Source organism: Solea senegalensis, linkage group LG2 (genome assembly GCF_019176455.1).
Source record: "Solea senegalensis isolate Sse05_10M linkage group LG2, IFAPA_SoseM_1, whole genome shotgun sequence".
NCBI classification, from domain to species: domain Eukaryota; kingdom Metazoa; phylum Chordata; class Actinopteri; order Pleuronectiformes; family Soleidae; genus Solea; species Solea senegalensis.
The window spans coordinates 6887902-6904791 of NC_058022.1; the positions used below are offsets into that span (position 1 = coordinate 6887902).

Here is a 16890-nt window from a genome sequence, read left to right on the forward strand (position 1 = left end):
AAACACAGAAACAACATGTTTTGCTTTGCATTTAAAGCCCACATAGACCGGAAGCTCCAATTAACGCTGCGTTTGTGTGTTTATCTGCGTCATTACCTCGTTTATGAAATCCTTAAGTTTCAGAACAAACAGTTCAGCCACTGCTGAGTAAATAGTGTTGTATTGTTTTCCTGGGCTCTGCGAAGCGGATCGGCACTTCCTTAATTTGATGTCGTCATCAGAAATCCTCACCACCGTAGCGCCTCCTGGTGCGGGCACTAGTCCGGGCACATCCGGTTGCGTACATTCAACCGCAGAAGAAGAAGAACTACTCTCGTTGTAGCTACTGAGATGCAGAGCATCCACCGTGCCAGAGGGGGAGCTGTGTATCTGAGAGCTGGCCTATCTATTACGTCACTTCCAGGTACCTGGCCAATCACAGGACAGTGGGAAAGCTCTCGTTGGCTGGCCAATCACAACACAGTCCACATTCTGGGGGTGTGGTTTCGGTCTGAAACAGTGCGGCTGACGAGAGCGTCAGTGAGGAGATATTTTGATCGGCTCGTTTGCAGCGATTAGGAGGTTTTTAACCATGAAAAGGAGTTAATATATGTAAGTAGACCTCCATAACTAACATATATGTGTGATACAAGCATTCTATGTCGCCTTTAAATAAACTGAGAAGAAAAATATAAAAAGGAACTGCATCCCTACAGTTACATATACTGTATCTTGTATGAGCAATTTGACACAACTTTGTCACAATGCGTAACACTGTGCCCCCCATGTAATATAAACATGTCAAATTTCTCTTTTAAATCTGATTTAAGATGCTTGCTACACGGAGATATTGATAATCATTCTTTTTTTTTATCTCTGTATCACCGTGGCTGATATATGGTTTCTGGCAACACTGGCGCTTTCCAAGGCTACTCCTCTTACGCTTGTCATGAAACGAAGCCCAGGGGGATGATTACAGAGGAAGACAGGACAAACTGATGTCAGAAGCAGCTGATTGCACACCGGTGACAAAACAAAATGACAGGTGCACCTGATTAACAGATGAACGTGGCGTGATCCCACTGATGTGTAAACACTTTGGTCTGCGGGCTTGGTCTTCAGCTGCTGATGCAACTCTGTAAAACCATCATGTAACAGAAATGTCTCCCCCACTCATTTCAGTGCTTGCGTCGTCAGTTTTATTTTTTTTGCAGACTCAGTTGGCTTTTTCACTGCGTGACCTACGGTGTACACACTCGGGCAGTTTGCAGCCAAGTGTGGAGTGGCCGAGGTAAAGATCAGCACCTCCAATATCTCATCGCCACAGGTTTTAAAAAAAAAGAGAAAAAAAAGCAGTTAAATCACGAGTTTAAACAGGTTTTTGTTTTTGTTTGTTCAAAACCAGTGGTAATGTGTTTAATCGCGTTGAATCGATGAGACGGATTGAGCCTGTCGCCGAGACACATTGACTCTGTGAATAAATGCCACTATCTAAACAAAGCTGGATAAAATAAGAGTGGATTGTTCGTTAAGAGTCAATCAATCTCTCAGTCGTGATATCGACGTTCAAATTCCTTGTTCCTCTCGCACCAAAAGGTCAAGAAGAACCTGGGTCTAATGTTTAATGATCAGCTCCTTTTCAGACCACACTGCCGCTCTCATCGTCTCGCAGCCCTCCCAACTCCTGTTACAGGCAACGGATATCTCTTGCCTCGACTATACGGCAACGACCGTCCACATCTTCTTCATCTTCTTCTGTGATCAGAGAGCAATTGGATAGCGCTTCACCACATGGTATTAACCTGTGTCTCCAGTGTCCACATCAAGATCTGATTGCTAGTCAATCACAGCCACTCCACTCCCCCCCCACATCACCTCTCCCTCCAAACAACAACGTTTGCTGCACAGGAAGTCGTGCTATTGTATGAACTCCTCTTTGCTTTCCGACGCAGCAACAAGGCGTCCATACAACAGCGTGACTTCACGTCACCTTCCACGAGAGAGAAAACCTGTACTTACAAGTGGTCACATGCTATCCGGTCACCAGATGGTCCAAAATGTGATGGAACATCAGATCTTCAATCAGCCTTAAAGGGCATTCGTCACTGTGTTGTGGCCACTAACTGGATGCCCATGGCTGCCCCGAATCAAATTTCAAATCACTAAACGCTTGCCACTAGAGCGTCTTTTGGATCTGCTGAACTATGTGTTCCTCAAAGTAATCTCATCTGGCACGGCAATCCATAAACACAAGTCAACCATAGTCCAGATTATTCTGCTCTGTGATTCCACGATGATGTAACAATCTCCATCTATGTATATGATCTATTCAAGACTTGTGTGTTCTCCCAACACTTCTAAAGCCTGGTGTACACACACATATCGACTGATGTAAACACCACATTATTCCTTTTTTTTTCTGCTCATATGGTGCTGACAATGCACACACAAATTACAGCAGCAGCCCTCAGATTGCATTTACCTCACTCTGACCTTAATTGACTCTTGTAATCACAAATCAGCGATGGAATCCGACTTAAACTTGAGGGATTTGAACACTATTCTTCAAACAAATAAATAAAACGCAAAAGGAAAGAGAAAAAGTCTACTATTCAACACAGCTCGAAGGGAAACCCTTCCAGTTCATTGCTTATAGACAATTTCAGATATTATTTGCTGCTGTTTATAAATACGAGAACATATATTAAAGCACATCAAATGAATATTTATAAAAGAACCAACAGATCATGTTGCATTTTAACAAAATCTCAGCATCATTCAACTTCATTCTTCATTATTTCATATTTCCAATAGTCAAACACACAATCTATTTTAATTGCCATTAAATGCAAGTGTGTGTGTTCTGTTTACACAGATACTTTGTTTTTTTCCAGTAGCTGTGACCATGCTGTGACATGTGTCAAACACTGTATTTGTACAACAGGGAATAAGGTTGTAAAATAGACGGCTTTAATGAGCCAACATTCATGACAAGTGTTTGACACAAATTGCAAATAGCAGCAAAGGCTGGTTCATTCCCTACACTGGCAGTGCTTGATTTAAACACGCGGGGAGCTGACGTACTCGACATGAACTCGATTCATTTCAATTTCAATACACCTTCAATTAATTACCCTGGTCATGAAACATCCCAGGCGCAACATGTATGAGTCATGGCACTTTATTCACTCTTTCACTTTTGCATTTGCGTGTGTAGACACCTGTTTGCAAAAAAAGAAGTGAAAGGGACACTGACAATCAGGTGAAACTGAAAGTACGAGGGTTTTTTGGGTTACGTCTTAGAAACATGTTGATTTGGAGATCCAGCGGAGGCCTACAAAACTCGAAGCTTCAATGCAGTTCTGGAAGGCAAAAAGTACGGCCATACCACTCTGTCTTCTCCTGCATCTACGGTAATAACTCAAAAACTAATGATGGTAAGTTGATAAAAATCTATCAGGTTTGGTGGAGCAGGGAAACGTCTAAAACATGCAGGACAGGGGTCCCTGAGGACCAGGGTTGGGAAACACTGTTCTAAAACAATGTTCCTTTCACTTTATGTACGTTTATCTTGTATATTCTTATATGTACTATTTTTGACTTTCTACAATATGTACAACACATTTTATCCTGCAATAACATTTTAGGGTTCAAATGCTCCCTGTGAAGGGTTTATTCACCATCTCTGTTAAGCACATCCATCAAAATGCAACTATTAAATTCACTCATCCGCGTGTCTCCGACTGTCTGTAGTTGGAATCTTTATGATAAGCCACATCCACACATAAATGAGTTTGGCGAAGGTTTGGTCCCCCAGTGGACATATGACAGGAGGCCTGACAGTAATGAATAGTATGTTAAATCTATGAAGAACAGCCACACCATTGTTTTCCTCTCCCTTCCTCCTTCCTCCCTCACTCACCATCCTTTTTCTCCCTGCGTGATGGATCGGTTTTCAGCCACTGAGCGTCAACGCCATTAGCTGCAGGAGCTGTCCAATAACGCCGACAGCAGCATATGTGTGGAGACACAGGTTAGAGCTGCAAGCGACACTTCCTGGCAACGGGCCTTACATGCATGCAACACAAAACCAGTAATGGAGGTCTCATCTCAGACAGCTATTGATGTACCGCGAGATTGTGTGTCACAGAACAAGGAGACAAACACGACATGCTCATCAGTGCAGTGTGATGACGACATGTAAAAATAACGGTGCTTGGATCTAAATCCGAACCGAAGCAAATGTTACCAACAATATACGCCGTCTTCTTTTCGAACTTGAACTGCAGTTACACTGGAGCCTGAACTTCAGACTCATGTGACTGTTCAAACTGCAAGCAGCCCTAAAACGTTGTTAAATTTGTATGGCACTGGACAAAAGGGGAAAAGTTCCACCAAACACTGAACTGTTGCAGAATTCATCACACATGAATCGCGGGGAAGCCTGAGTGAGAGAACTTCTGCAGTATTGAGCAGCGCACAAACTGGAACATTCAGTACAAATTACGAGTCATACACCACATCTGTCTTTCATGCAAGAAGAAGAAACTTGATTTTACAATGTTCCCTGGAGGAAATTCTTTCTTGGATAATATAATCTAGTTGAGGAAAGCAGCAAAGTTATTACAAGTAACCTTTTTATATTTTTTTTAGGCATATCTTACCAAAGTATAAACTGTTTCAGTCAAAAGAGAAAAATAAAAAGATGGAAATTGTTTCAGACACTGCTGTGTTTAATTTACTAGCAGGTAAAAGACACTCACGGTACATGTAGAGCGCTAGATATCACTAGAACACTTCCTGTCCATAGCGACGAGTGATTAAAAAAAAATAAGTGTTAAAGATTAACAGTGAACCTGAATCATAAAAAGGAGCAGAAAACAAAACCTAGTTTCATTTCATTTTTACTTTGTCACACAATATTCTACAATACATCCATGAGCAGAAGTGGTTATTAGTGTCATGCCAGGAAGTCGCTAAATTTGTCGCCATCACTATTTTGAAAACAAAGTAACTGAGAGTCTGAAAAGTTCCTAAATATACTGAGAAAGTCACTAAGTTGGCAGTACTGTTGGCCTGTTTGCTTCATTTTCCTCCGTCTCTGTTTGTGTTATTAAATACATTTTAACGTGAACAACGTCTTCTTCTCCGTTTTTTGGTGTAGCTGTGTTACAGCGCCACTCACAGGCCTGGCATATGTACTACAGCATTTTGAGGGGGGTTTCGTGTGGATGGAGACATTTCCTGAAACGATGCCGCGTTTCCCGGAAGACTTTACAAAACGACAAGGAAAAAGATTGTTTCGTTACGTTCCCGTGTGCGTATGGCCTCAGGTTATGTTCAGATTTCCAGGCTGAGGTGACTCAGAACTGAAATCCAATTGACATTCCCAGGTTTCCAATCAAATCTGTGTCATTTCAGAAATATATCCATTATGTGGCCACGTGACAAGAATAAGAATGAGAATCTCAGGAACTCTTTGTCTACATGCATGTGCTGATGTAATCGACAATCAAACAAACAATGGAGGCGAGTGCGGTTCTCTAAGACTAAATCTCACACACCAATTTGCATTTCTGAGTTAATCCTAACAATAAAGTTATGTCTTGTCTTATTTGACATATTTCCAACTTCAATAAGGGGTCTCACAAATATGAAGTCCAGTAGGTTCGGCTTCCTCTTACAGTCCATTAGTCCATTGACATGCAGATTGGGGTTAGGTTTATTTGAAAGTCAAAAACGTGTACGTGAATGTGAATGGTTGTCTCTGCACCTGTGTGATAGAGTGGTGACCTGTTTAGAATGTAATCTGCCTCACGCCAAATGTCAGCTGAAGTGGCTCCAGCTCCACCTGATAATGAATTGATAATCTATATGGTCACCTCTCACTCTCCAACTAGTGACAGTATTAAACAAGTAAATGAACAACTATATGGTTTCATGTAATATTATTCACAGTACTTCATGCAGGAAGATTTGTGACTTGATTTCTTCAGCTTTTCCCTTTTTTTGACATCAGACTGCATCGAAGATGTCACATAGGACCCGAGTGCAGGACTACTACTGCAGGTAAAAATCCTTTTAATCAATGAAACAAATGCAGACTCGAGCCAAAGTAAAACAAGAACAAAGTAAGGAAAGCCAAGCACAAGGGTTAGTTAGTTAAATAGATCAAAACCATGCGGGGGATAAGATGTGAGGAGCAAACCAGAATCACAATAAGGAAACAGGGGAAAGCAAAACAGACAATCGGACAGAGAACAAAGGGAAAAGGGTGAGTATATATATATATATATATATATATATATATATATGTATATATATATAAATACATATACACTCTCACACACACACACACAGACACACGAGGAAGGGGGAGACACAGGTGAAACTAATTAGGACGGGACAGGTAATCAAAAAGGCGAGAAAACGGCCAAAGACCAGAGAGTGATAAAGTGACAGGTGGCAGGAAATCCACAAGAGCAAATAAATAAAACTCAAAGCAAATCAGGGAACTGAAAATTCAAATGAAGTCCAGAAAAATGAAAAGCCTTGAAATGAATCAAAGATATGTGTTGGGATCGTGACAGACTGAAATGATGCTCAGCAATTGAGTTTTTTTAGTGGAGAACTGACCCGACATTCAGGAGATGAGATTCTCAGTGTTTAACCTTAAAATGCCAACGTCATGTTCAAGTTAGTGCTCATAACTTCACCGAGTGTCTACGTGTTTACAGACGCAATAAGAATAGAAATCACCGGTGAACATTCCTGTCATTGTTGAATGGATTGGTTTAGCTTTGAAACTCTGTGTTGCCTCTCTTTTTCATTCACAAGGTTATTTTAATATTTGTTGATTAAATGTTGTTGGTTTTTTTCCCCAAGAAAAACGTTTTGGAAAAACAATTCTCATGATGGAGGGCTGTGAACTCTTAATATTTCATCCTTTTATCCTATTGTGTTCCATGAAATACAAGAGACGTTTACAATGGCAAACTTCTGAATTGAATACAGTTCGTATAACTGAGGGGAGAGAAAGTCATAATATTACAACACAAATCACAATCACTTTAAAGCTTAAATCAAACTGCTAATTAAATATCTCAAAATCAGTCCTTTTCCCTATTATTAGACAACATGATTAACAATGTAAAGCAACATACACAATCAAACTAATGCAAATAAAGTTACTTTATGATCTGATTATTTCAAATCCGAGTGTGTGACGTGAGTCATTTTCAAAGTTTGCCGGAGTTCCAGTCTAAACTCGGGCAAAACAGTCTAAACTAATAGAGGGTACGGAGTAATTCTGCGACACAGAGCTGCAGAAACAGAATTCCTCCTCACCAACTCTCATCAGCGGCATTTACTTATGAATTTCACTGCCTAACTTTGGGATTGATCCGCCGTCTTTTTCTCAGTCACACTGTATTCTAGCTTGTTCTTTTCTTGCAGCAGAACACGAAGATCAGCAGCAAGACACTTCACGTGATTCAAACAAAAAAAAAGTGTTAACACTGACAGCCCTAGTATTATTTTATAAACGAACACCCCCTCAAACACACACACACTAAGACGACAGTGAAGGAATTTCAAAACCTATTAAGAAACAAGTGAGCCAGTCCCATGCTGCTTCTTGTGCATTCTCACCCTCTCACACGGTTTCCTGGGGCACTGAAAGGATCGCAGGCTGCGAGGTGCGAGACAGCACTTCAAACATAATTATTTTCTTTGCGTTTAACTTTATAGCCCATTTATTTACATCCTAAAATTTGGGGGAGAGTTGAAGAGGAGCAGAGCAGATGAAATGATTCACATAGTCTGTGTTTATACTGAGCAATTCTCTCTGCCACATAAGTTGGAAATGTCTTCCCTTATTAAATGCAGGCTAATATCCACGACACAGCCGTCGTTAATATCAGTACTATTCACAGCTGCGCTTAGACAAAGGCGGTGAGCAAATCTGATGCAGGTGTCTGCTTTATCTCACTCACTTTGCTGGTTGTGCAGCACCTGTGAGGACACGCTGCTAAAAGCAACACCCATATTTTATGATGTAAATAGTTAGACCTACTCATTTCACCACTGAGGACGCTCCATTTTTGCATCAAGCCGAGTTAAAATTCATATTTCTTTCCTCTTACCCCTTTAATACCTAAGCCTTAAAATCCGTCTGGACTTTTTTCCTTATTTTAACCATAAAAAGGCCAGAAAATGTCCTGTAACTAAGTGATTTTGCCCATTTTTTCCAGAATAACCTTCAATGTTTGGCAGTTACTACATGTTAAAATACTGTTTTATTAAAAAAAACAAAAACAAAACTGTAGTTATACTACATGAACGCCAGATTTTGAATGGTTAATTTGAAATTTGAACAGTATAAAACCTATTTAAAATAACATTTGTTTGAGTCTTTGTCTCTTTCCTCTCTGGTGACAAAGCTGCTGATTCGCCGGCTTCATGAAACGCGGCATAATTAAGTGCGCATGTGCAAACGTGTCATCTGCGATACGCTCGGTGTCAAAGGGTCAAGTCAAGAGGTGCCAGTTTCATCCTCACGTGAATCATGACTCTTATCTTTCTCTCTGCTGGCTATAAACACAAACTCTGCTGGTAGAGGACAAGTGTTTTTTGAATGTGAATGTGAGCTGCACCCAGAATGATCTCTGTTGACGGATCTATGTTGTACTGAATGAATAATGTTCAAGTAAGTCAAATAAAGTACTGCTATTCTTAAGAAGACATTTCTGTCTCCAACACTGAGGGTGAAGTCAGCGTCACAAACAACAACAACATAAATGCAAAAGTCATCTGTGCTAACAGAACAAAACACTCATCATGTCAAGATATCAAGAAGCTCTCAATAATACCAGCAGCAACACAATAAGTAAGCAGATTGACAAATGAAGGCCCACTAATCTAAGCACGGGTATTCTTATTTCACATCATGTGGAAGTCAGTCAGGCCAGCCAACAACCAAACAACCAAACAACCAAACAACCACGACACTGCGGCTCTGCAACTACAGAACTGAGTTACAACGCTGAATGCACTTGTGGTTACCCAATAAGTCAAACATGTGTGTGTTGTGTCTACAAAATGCTCCAGTGCCATGAGAGCCAGCAGCATTACAGACACAGAGCCATGCAGGCACCCAAGAGGAGTGTCTGTTAATAATGTTGGTGTAAAACAACCACAAAGAGACAGAAAAACAACCATGAAACTACAATGAGACGCACATATTTCAAAAAAAGCATGCAGCCAAAAACCCCAAATAAATGCAAAATAAGACAAACTCACTGTGAGGATCAAATGCAGGTTTAGTTCCAGTCCTTTCTTTACTTGGTTCAGGTTAGCAGTAAACAAAGGTGAAGACATCCAGACAAGCATGTGCTAACAGCACAGATGAGAACCATAAAGTGTGGATGAACTGGGGGAAAAAACAAACCAACAACCAAATGCTCCGGAAGTAAAAGCAATGCTACAAAGTAAAACAGGAAGTAAACCAGACCAGACACACAAGGGCATGTACTACAAAATAAAACACCAACTATAGCTTTAACTGCCCAAATAACATCCATTTTCTTACTGCAAAGGCAAGAGCACTAACCACGACACCAACCGTGTAGAGAACAGCTCAAAATCCACATTTCCAAAAAAATGCAATATTAAGTCAAAACCTAACATAATTACAAAATAAAATAAAAAGTCATAGGCAGACCTGACACAGAACAACCACAGAGAGCCACACGATGAGTACAGACATAAAAACAACACAGAGATGAAGGATTTACAGCACAAAGCTTGGACATAATCACCAGAGCTCTAAGAATGATGTAATATGCGATGATTAAACTTTGAAATATGCACTGACGCTGCAGCTCAGTATCCATTCCTGTATCGCCGTGTGATGCTCATATTATCGGTCTCATTAGAGTGCGACAGCACATTTTGATTACATCATTGATTTACAGCGGAACTGAACTCTACAATGTATAGCCGCATATATATATATATATAAAAAAGAAATAATGAAAATATGCTGAAGAATAATTTTCATGTGCATCATTAATTAACAGCAATGTTAATATAATTATGATGTGTATCATTCTCTGTAGTGAATAATGTTTTCCTACCAAAAAGTCGAGAATCATTAGAGAAAGAGTTTATTGCGGTTAAATGAAGCGAAGCCGATGCCTGCCCTTAAACAGCTTTCCCACCATTAATAAACACATTATTATAATACACTGTAATCATTCCCACTGCAGACGATCAACTTTCACCACAGTTTAGTCTCCGCTGACACTAAAAGCTTTGCCGGCTCTGACCAATTACCACCACATGTGGAAATAAGAACTAGCTATCAGCTATTTCTATCTCGTCTCAATCACTGCGCTTCATGCCGAATACTTGCCGCCGTCAACTGCTTCTCTGTTAATAAGTAAGTGATTGACAGTCAGGACAATAGTATCATGGGCAGAGATCTAAAAACACACACAGTCGCTCTGACGCTTCATATGAGGTTTGAATGTGATGGACTATTGAGGACATATTTACCTCGAACCTATTCAGAGTAACACAACTATTCTTTAACAAGAAAGTAATGATAATAATAAGAATAATAATAGTCAAAAGGCAATGCCAATCATTAGGATTGCTCAGCAGTGAAGATGCAAATAGATTAGCGTGCAATTATTCTCACCAGCTGTATTTATATTTGGATATTTTCCTACAGTACCTTTATTTTATTTGTTCCTATAACTGGGAAAGTTTTGCAAATATGAATCTTGTTATATTAAAGGTTACTGTTCCGTCTCAACAAAGTATTTCCCACTGCGTCTCCCTTCTTCCACATTAAATCCAACACACATAACACGTCGACAGACAGTCGTCTTCAAAGGAAGCGAGCAATGCGACCGACGACTCAGCCCCGCTTCCTTACTTGAAATTGACCTATTTATTCTTTTAAACGTGCAGCGATTGTGCATCGTGTGCTTCGGCTGCTCTCCACTTAGTTTATGTTCATGTCAGACCTGCTCTGCTCACATTGTGCTTACACCACGCTTCCATTGTAAACACAGTGTAGTATAATGAACCACCCGGTTGTCTCACTACATTTTTTTTATTTATTTATTTTTCCCCGTGTGTGACATATTTTGGTGTTCTGTTATAAAGATGTTCCATTGTGTCTGAGTGTGGCGGGTTCTTTGCTCTGCACCGTACAGCAAAACAGTTTGAATGCATAAATGTTGCATGTGGACAATATGTGCCGTTAACCTAACGTCACACTCCAGCCGAAGCTCAAAACTGAATTAGATCTGGCCCTCAGGGTCACTGGCTCCCCACCCCCACCTCTAAACTCCTGTCTCATTAAACATTAATGGCCAATATGAAACTGGACTCCTCTTGGTCCGAATGGGAGATAACTGCATTGGCAGGGCAACATGATAGCATAATCATAATGTGGACAGCTCCCAGGCCTTGACAGCATGTTATCTGGCTACACTGGCTGAGCTGAGGAGAGAGAGAGAGAGGGAGAGAGAGGGAGAGAGATGTGTGAGACTGAAATGAAGGACAGGGATGGAGGGACTTTGTGTGTGTGTGTGTGTGTGTGTGTGTGTGAGGGCGTATGGCACTGCTGGTGGGGTGGAGATAAGGCCATGGGGAGAAGAGGATGGAGCAAGATGTGGGATAAGGAGTGGAATGTCAGAGGGAGAGAGACTTTTAAAAAAAAGCTCTGATCGAATAATAGCATTTGCAGAGAGTGACAGGAGCAGAGAAAGCACAAGACTTCAGATATTCATCCAGCTATTTAGACTTTTTTCAGGAGGTAATAGAGAGCCGCCACGCTCCTGAATACTGATTTAAATAAAACTGCATATTTCCTCCTTTTTTACTATTAATGGAATCTCAAAATTGCTCCCAAAATGGCTGCAGTTCAATGAGCTGCATCCGCTTATCTGATGTAATTTTCATGAGAGTCTGTCTTTTATCCCTTCTTTTTGCAGACCTCATGCTGCCTCCGCTACAAGGACGTTAATGGGAAGTTGATGTGCTTGTTAGCAAATAAAAACTGGCACTGGCAAGCTGTCAAGTAAGAGCTGTTGTGATGTGCTTATGTTGTGAACCAACACGGGACGCCAGCTCCTGTTGAACGTATCCCCGATGCCTGCGACTGTACGGCAGAGCTTGCCAAACATGTTTTCCTTTACCTCCTTCCTTCTCCTTCAACGCTCTCTCGCCTCCAGTCAGACTGTGACCTTTTTCAAAACAGATGGTGGGAAGGAGTTCAGGGAGAAAGAAGTCACAAGGACTTTGTTTGTGAAATTTAGTACGAGGAAAATAAAAATGCCGGCGGCACCATTGGGGGTGTGTGTGTGTGTGGGGGAGATGGTCCCCGCCTCTCAACATCTGTTTGCTTGTTGTCTTTTAGTTCTGAGTGTCAGGTGCTTCGGAATCATTTTTATTATTATTATTTTGCTGTTTGACACCGTTTTATTCTGGTAAAGTAGGCAAACCGTTGTTTTTTTAACTGCAAAATTAGAGCTTTAATATGCCATCATTTTCTGTAAACTGTGTCACCTAGCTATAGTTGGTGCTTTATTTTGTAGTACATGCCCTTGTGTGTCTGGTCTGGTTTACTTCCTGTTTTACTTTGTAGCATTGCTTTTACTTCCGGAGCATTTGGTTGTTGGTTTGTTTTTTCCCCAGTTCATCCACACTTTATGGTTCTCACCTGTGCTGTTAGCTCATGCTTGTCTGGATGTCTTCACCTTTGTTTACTGCTAACCTGAACCAACTAAAGAAAGGACTGTCGCAATTTACATGCAGTTTCTAACCACGCAAACTAGCGCGACGTGCTATCTATAACCCATCCCATCCCATAACCCATTACTTCAGGAACAACAGCTGCTGTTTAATCTATGTTGTCACTGAATGATGAAAGTTAACAAAAAGGTAACAATGCAATTAGGACACTGGCTAATTGTGTGGCTCCCTGTTTCCTCATCTAATTCTTATTGTGTTGAATGTAAAAATAATAATAATACTGCATTTATCGAGGTCATTTGTTGTCCTCCTTTTTACTTGACTATTAAATGTACCACACTAAGCTACCAATACTTAATACTACCTATTATATTTACATAAACATAGTGGCTGAGTATCTTTGATCACCACGAGCTAAAAGCCATTGGACCATGTTAGCAGACAAACCTAGCCACACTGTTAAGCAGTGACAACGGCTTTAAAATAATATGACATCACATAAGTTTGGTTTTATTTATTAAATGACTATCCGGCGTAATTCTTTTTTTGCAGTGAGGTGGATCATGTCAGCCCGATCCGAGGAGGAGCAACTATTCAGTCCAGTCAGGTAGCTAATGAGCCACAGTGGAAGTCTGTCGTTAGGAAGCTCCAGTCCACATTAGGTAACATCGATAAAGTTCTACTTTTCATCACTGCCACTGTGCAGTAATCACTTGTACGCCATTTGTACAATACGCCTCATTAAGATGTGGCGATCTGGTTATTGCTCTTCAGTGACGCATGTGAGAGTTGCTGAGAGTTGAGACAACAGAGTAGGTCTGTGCTCTCATATGACATCCTTTCACAGAAGCTATAATAACTATACATCTATCTCGTTATCGCGCTTTTTTTTTTTGTCTCTCAATCTCTCAGTTTTTGGAGTGGCTGACTGTGTGCACTCCACCCACAATTTAATGCTTTAATGCGATAGCTGTAGTAGAGAGACAGGAAATGGAGAGCGAGAGAGAGAGAGAGTAGGAGAAGGGAAATAGTAAATGGAAGAAAGTGAGACCTGCTGCTGGCATTCTGGTTCTTTATAAAACAGGTTGATATAATCACTAATAGTCATTACAGTTAAGGTATTCTCAGCAATCCTGACTGCGCCACACTATGGACATATACAAAACTGTGCTCCCAGTGCATCGCACACTAAATGTTTAATGCATCAGTTATCTGCACAAACTGAAAATCAAATTTATTATCGGAAGCTGCTTGTTAAAAGATAAGAACGAATGTCTCACCCATTATGTGCTGGAAGACATTTCGTCATGGCTGATGGGAAATCATTAAATGAGATGGTGGAGGAGTGAGCATGTTAGAAGGCCCTTCTGTTGCCGGGTCTTAATTAGCACAGGTATGGCACAATAACACAGGGAGACGATTGCATTGCTTTGTATCAAGTGTGTGTGGAAATATGGCACCAATACACACACTCTGAGGAACTGTACTATGCATTGCGTGACTTAATTAGGATCAGTATTTATGCGAAAAGCTGTCAGCTGAAAGGTGGGACGGATGAGGGACATTATCGGTGAAAATATGCAAATATGAGTGTGCACTCACGCTGTCCTAATTTACAACTTCCCATAATGCGCTTTGAGTTTGACAATGACGATGATTGACGGTTTACGTAAACAAAAACAAACAGAACCCAACGATGAAGAAACTAACAATTGTACAGTGGCACTTCTATTTTCTATTTCTACTTCTGACTCTGGAGAACGACACATACCGTCATCCTTTTGTCTCCGTCTAAGTTTGTGTAGGAGTCTGCACTCTGCCATTCTGCTCACAGATGGATCCACAAGTCACTCTGCTTTTCTGCACCCTCTTCTCCATGACAGCTGAGTGAAACACACACACACACACACACACACACAGGTTCCTCTTTATCTTAGATTCCTACCTGTCCAGACGACCTCATGTACTCTTACTTCTGTTCCCTTGGCAACAAAGTTTTACTGCGATTGCTTTTAGTAAAAACATATTCAGTGGCTAGGCATAAGAAAGTATGCCTGAGCGGGGATTAATACCGTTAATGGGTTAATTAAATCAGGAGTGAGTTAGCCAATAAGAAATGGATGAGCAGATGTGGCACTAAGGTAAGTTATTATGGTCTTTGGTCAACAACTCAATCTATTGGCTTAATATCTCAATTACAATTGGTTCAAAAGAAGAAAAACAAAAAAAAAAAGGTAAACATTATGTTATGTGTTATGGTAAACACTGCAATTAGATATTTCATGGTAATGATACATTCTTTTTTGAATATTCACAGATGTTTGCCTTGTGTTATTAAGGAAAGACTGCTTCTAGATTCAGGTCATAATGTAGCCTCACACCACTGTGGGAACTGTTCTGTATGATCCAAGTATGGAATGGTATGCTAAGATGACATCATGACCTGACTCCTCTACAACCTTCTGATATCAGATCTGAGCTTTGAGATGAACTTTGACCAAATGTGTAAAAAGAGGTCACTACACACAACTCAAAAGTCTTTTTTTTTTACCCATCTCTCAATCTTGATGGGTAAAAGGTCATAGCCACACACACACACATACACAAGCCACACCACAGCTTACACTGCTGGCACACATGTATTTAAATAGCACAAATTTGAACGTCTCTATTAAAATAGATGATAGAAAAAAGTCACTTGTGATTTGCATCTTTGTTTTTATGCCTTGGTGTCAGTCAGCTGCTGCTGCTGCTGCTGCTGCTGTGCCCACGTCATATCAAAAGACGTGATGGATGATGGTGAAAAAGGCATTCTGGGTTCTTTTGGGGGTTTGAGCGTTTTTGAAACAGAATTGACTGACACGATGGAATAATTTAAGAAAGAAAGGAAGACTGCGGTTATTTTAATATAATAAATAAATAACTACAATTATACTTTGGCACTGATTTGAAGACAAGTCAAGAACAGACTCGGGATTGTAATGATATCATTGCCAAGTGACATCTACTGAGTGCATGTTTGTGTTTGTGTGTGGTTGTGACTACATAAAGTTTGCCCGTGCATGTATCTCTGCATCTGCTATATCGTGTTCCCGGCTCAACATTTGTGCATATCGATTGGGTGGTCTCTTCTCCTCCATCTCAAACAAACGGCTCCCCGCATGTGTGTGTGTGTGTGTGTGTGTTTGGCACTCAGGCAACACAGAGTGAAAGATAACCCAGACAACAGCCTCCCAGGTTCAACGACAGCTCACTTTTTTGTTTAACCCCACACTTGATGGCTATGTAGCAGAAAATCGAAAAAAAAAAAAAAGCACTGGATGTCAAAGATATTGAATGTTGACATAATTGCAGAAAGCATCCGACTCTAAGGTTAAATGGAGAGTTTTGTGCAGCCTTTAGATTTAGATTTGTTGTTTTAAAGTCTAACTTGGATCTACAACATAATACTGTTTGACAGACTGGCCTGGGACAACGGTTTAAACCTGAGTTCTTTAAATAATGTTGGCGGTGGAGTGTTTATGTCTAATTTCAGGCAAAATAAATGAAAAAAATAGCACAGAATATTTGTCTCTCTCTTTAACTCGTTAACTTAAGTTTGTTTATGAATTATGTTTTTTTCACTGATCTGTTATGCAGTTTGTTTCAAACTTATTTTCAAAGGACATGAATTGTGTTCATTTGTACTAATTGCACTGTGCACATTGAATTTTCTTCCTGAGATCTGAAATTGAACATGAGTCAAATCTGAAAAAAATTGTTCAATTTCAAAATGTACTAATAATTCTTTTTTTTTTCCATACACCCCCCAGAATTATTAAGGTATCCTGCTCAAATAATCACTGAGCTACGACAACAACAGTATCTGTTTCATTGCTACCACTGTACATTGTGAATGGATGACTTTGTGCTCAATTCACCAGGATTGTTTCAGCCAATTTAATTTATCATGATAACTGTCACATCCATTTCCACATCCACGCATTTAGTTGCAAGGGAAATCGTGTCTCCGGGCTGAATGTATGTGTGTCTCCACATTAATGCTGCAGACCTCACGTATAGGCATTCCCTCATGTACTGCAGCTGTCACATGATATCTTCAAGACATTATGTACATGAGGGACTTACTGCCTGACCTCTTTC

At 40.3% G+C, this 16890-nt stretch overlaps 1 long non-coding RNA gene across 1 annotated transcript in view; it reads right to left on the reverse strand.

The window, feature by feature from the left end:
- LOC122765179 overlaps positions 1–9376 on the reverse strand; it is a 78664-nt gene extending 69288 nt beyond the window's left edge. Inside the window, exon 1 of the long non-coding RNA XR_006359933.1 lies at positions 9280–9376. This is a non-coding gene — a long non-coding RNA (uncharacterized LOC122765179). The remainder of the gene's footprint in view (positions 1–9279) is intronic.
- Positions 9377–16890: the final 7514 nt, after the last annotated feature.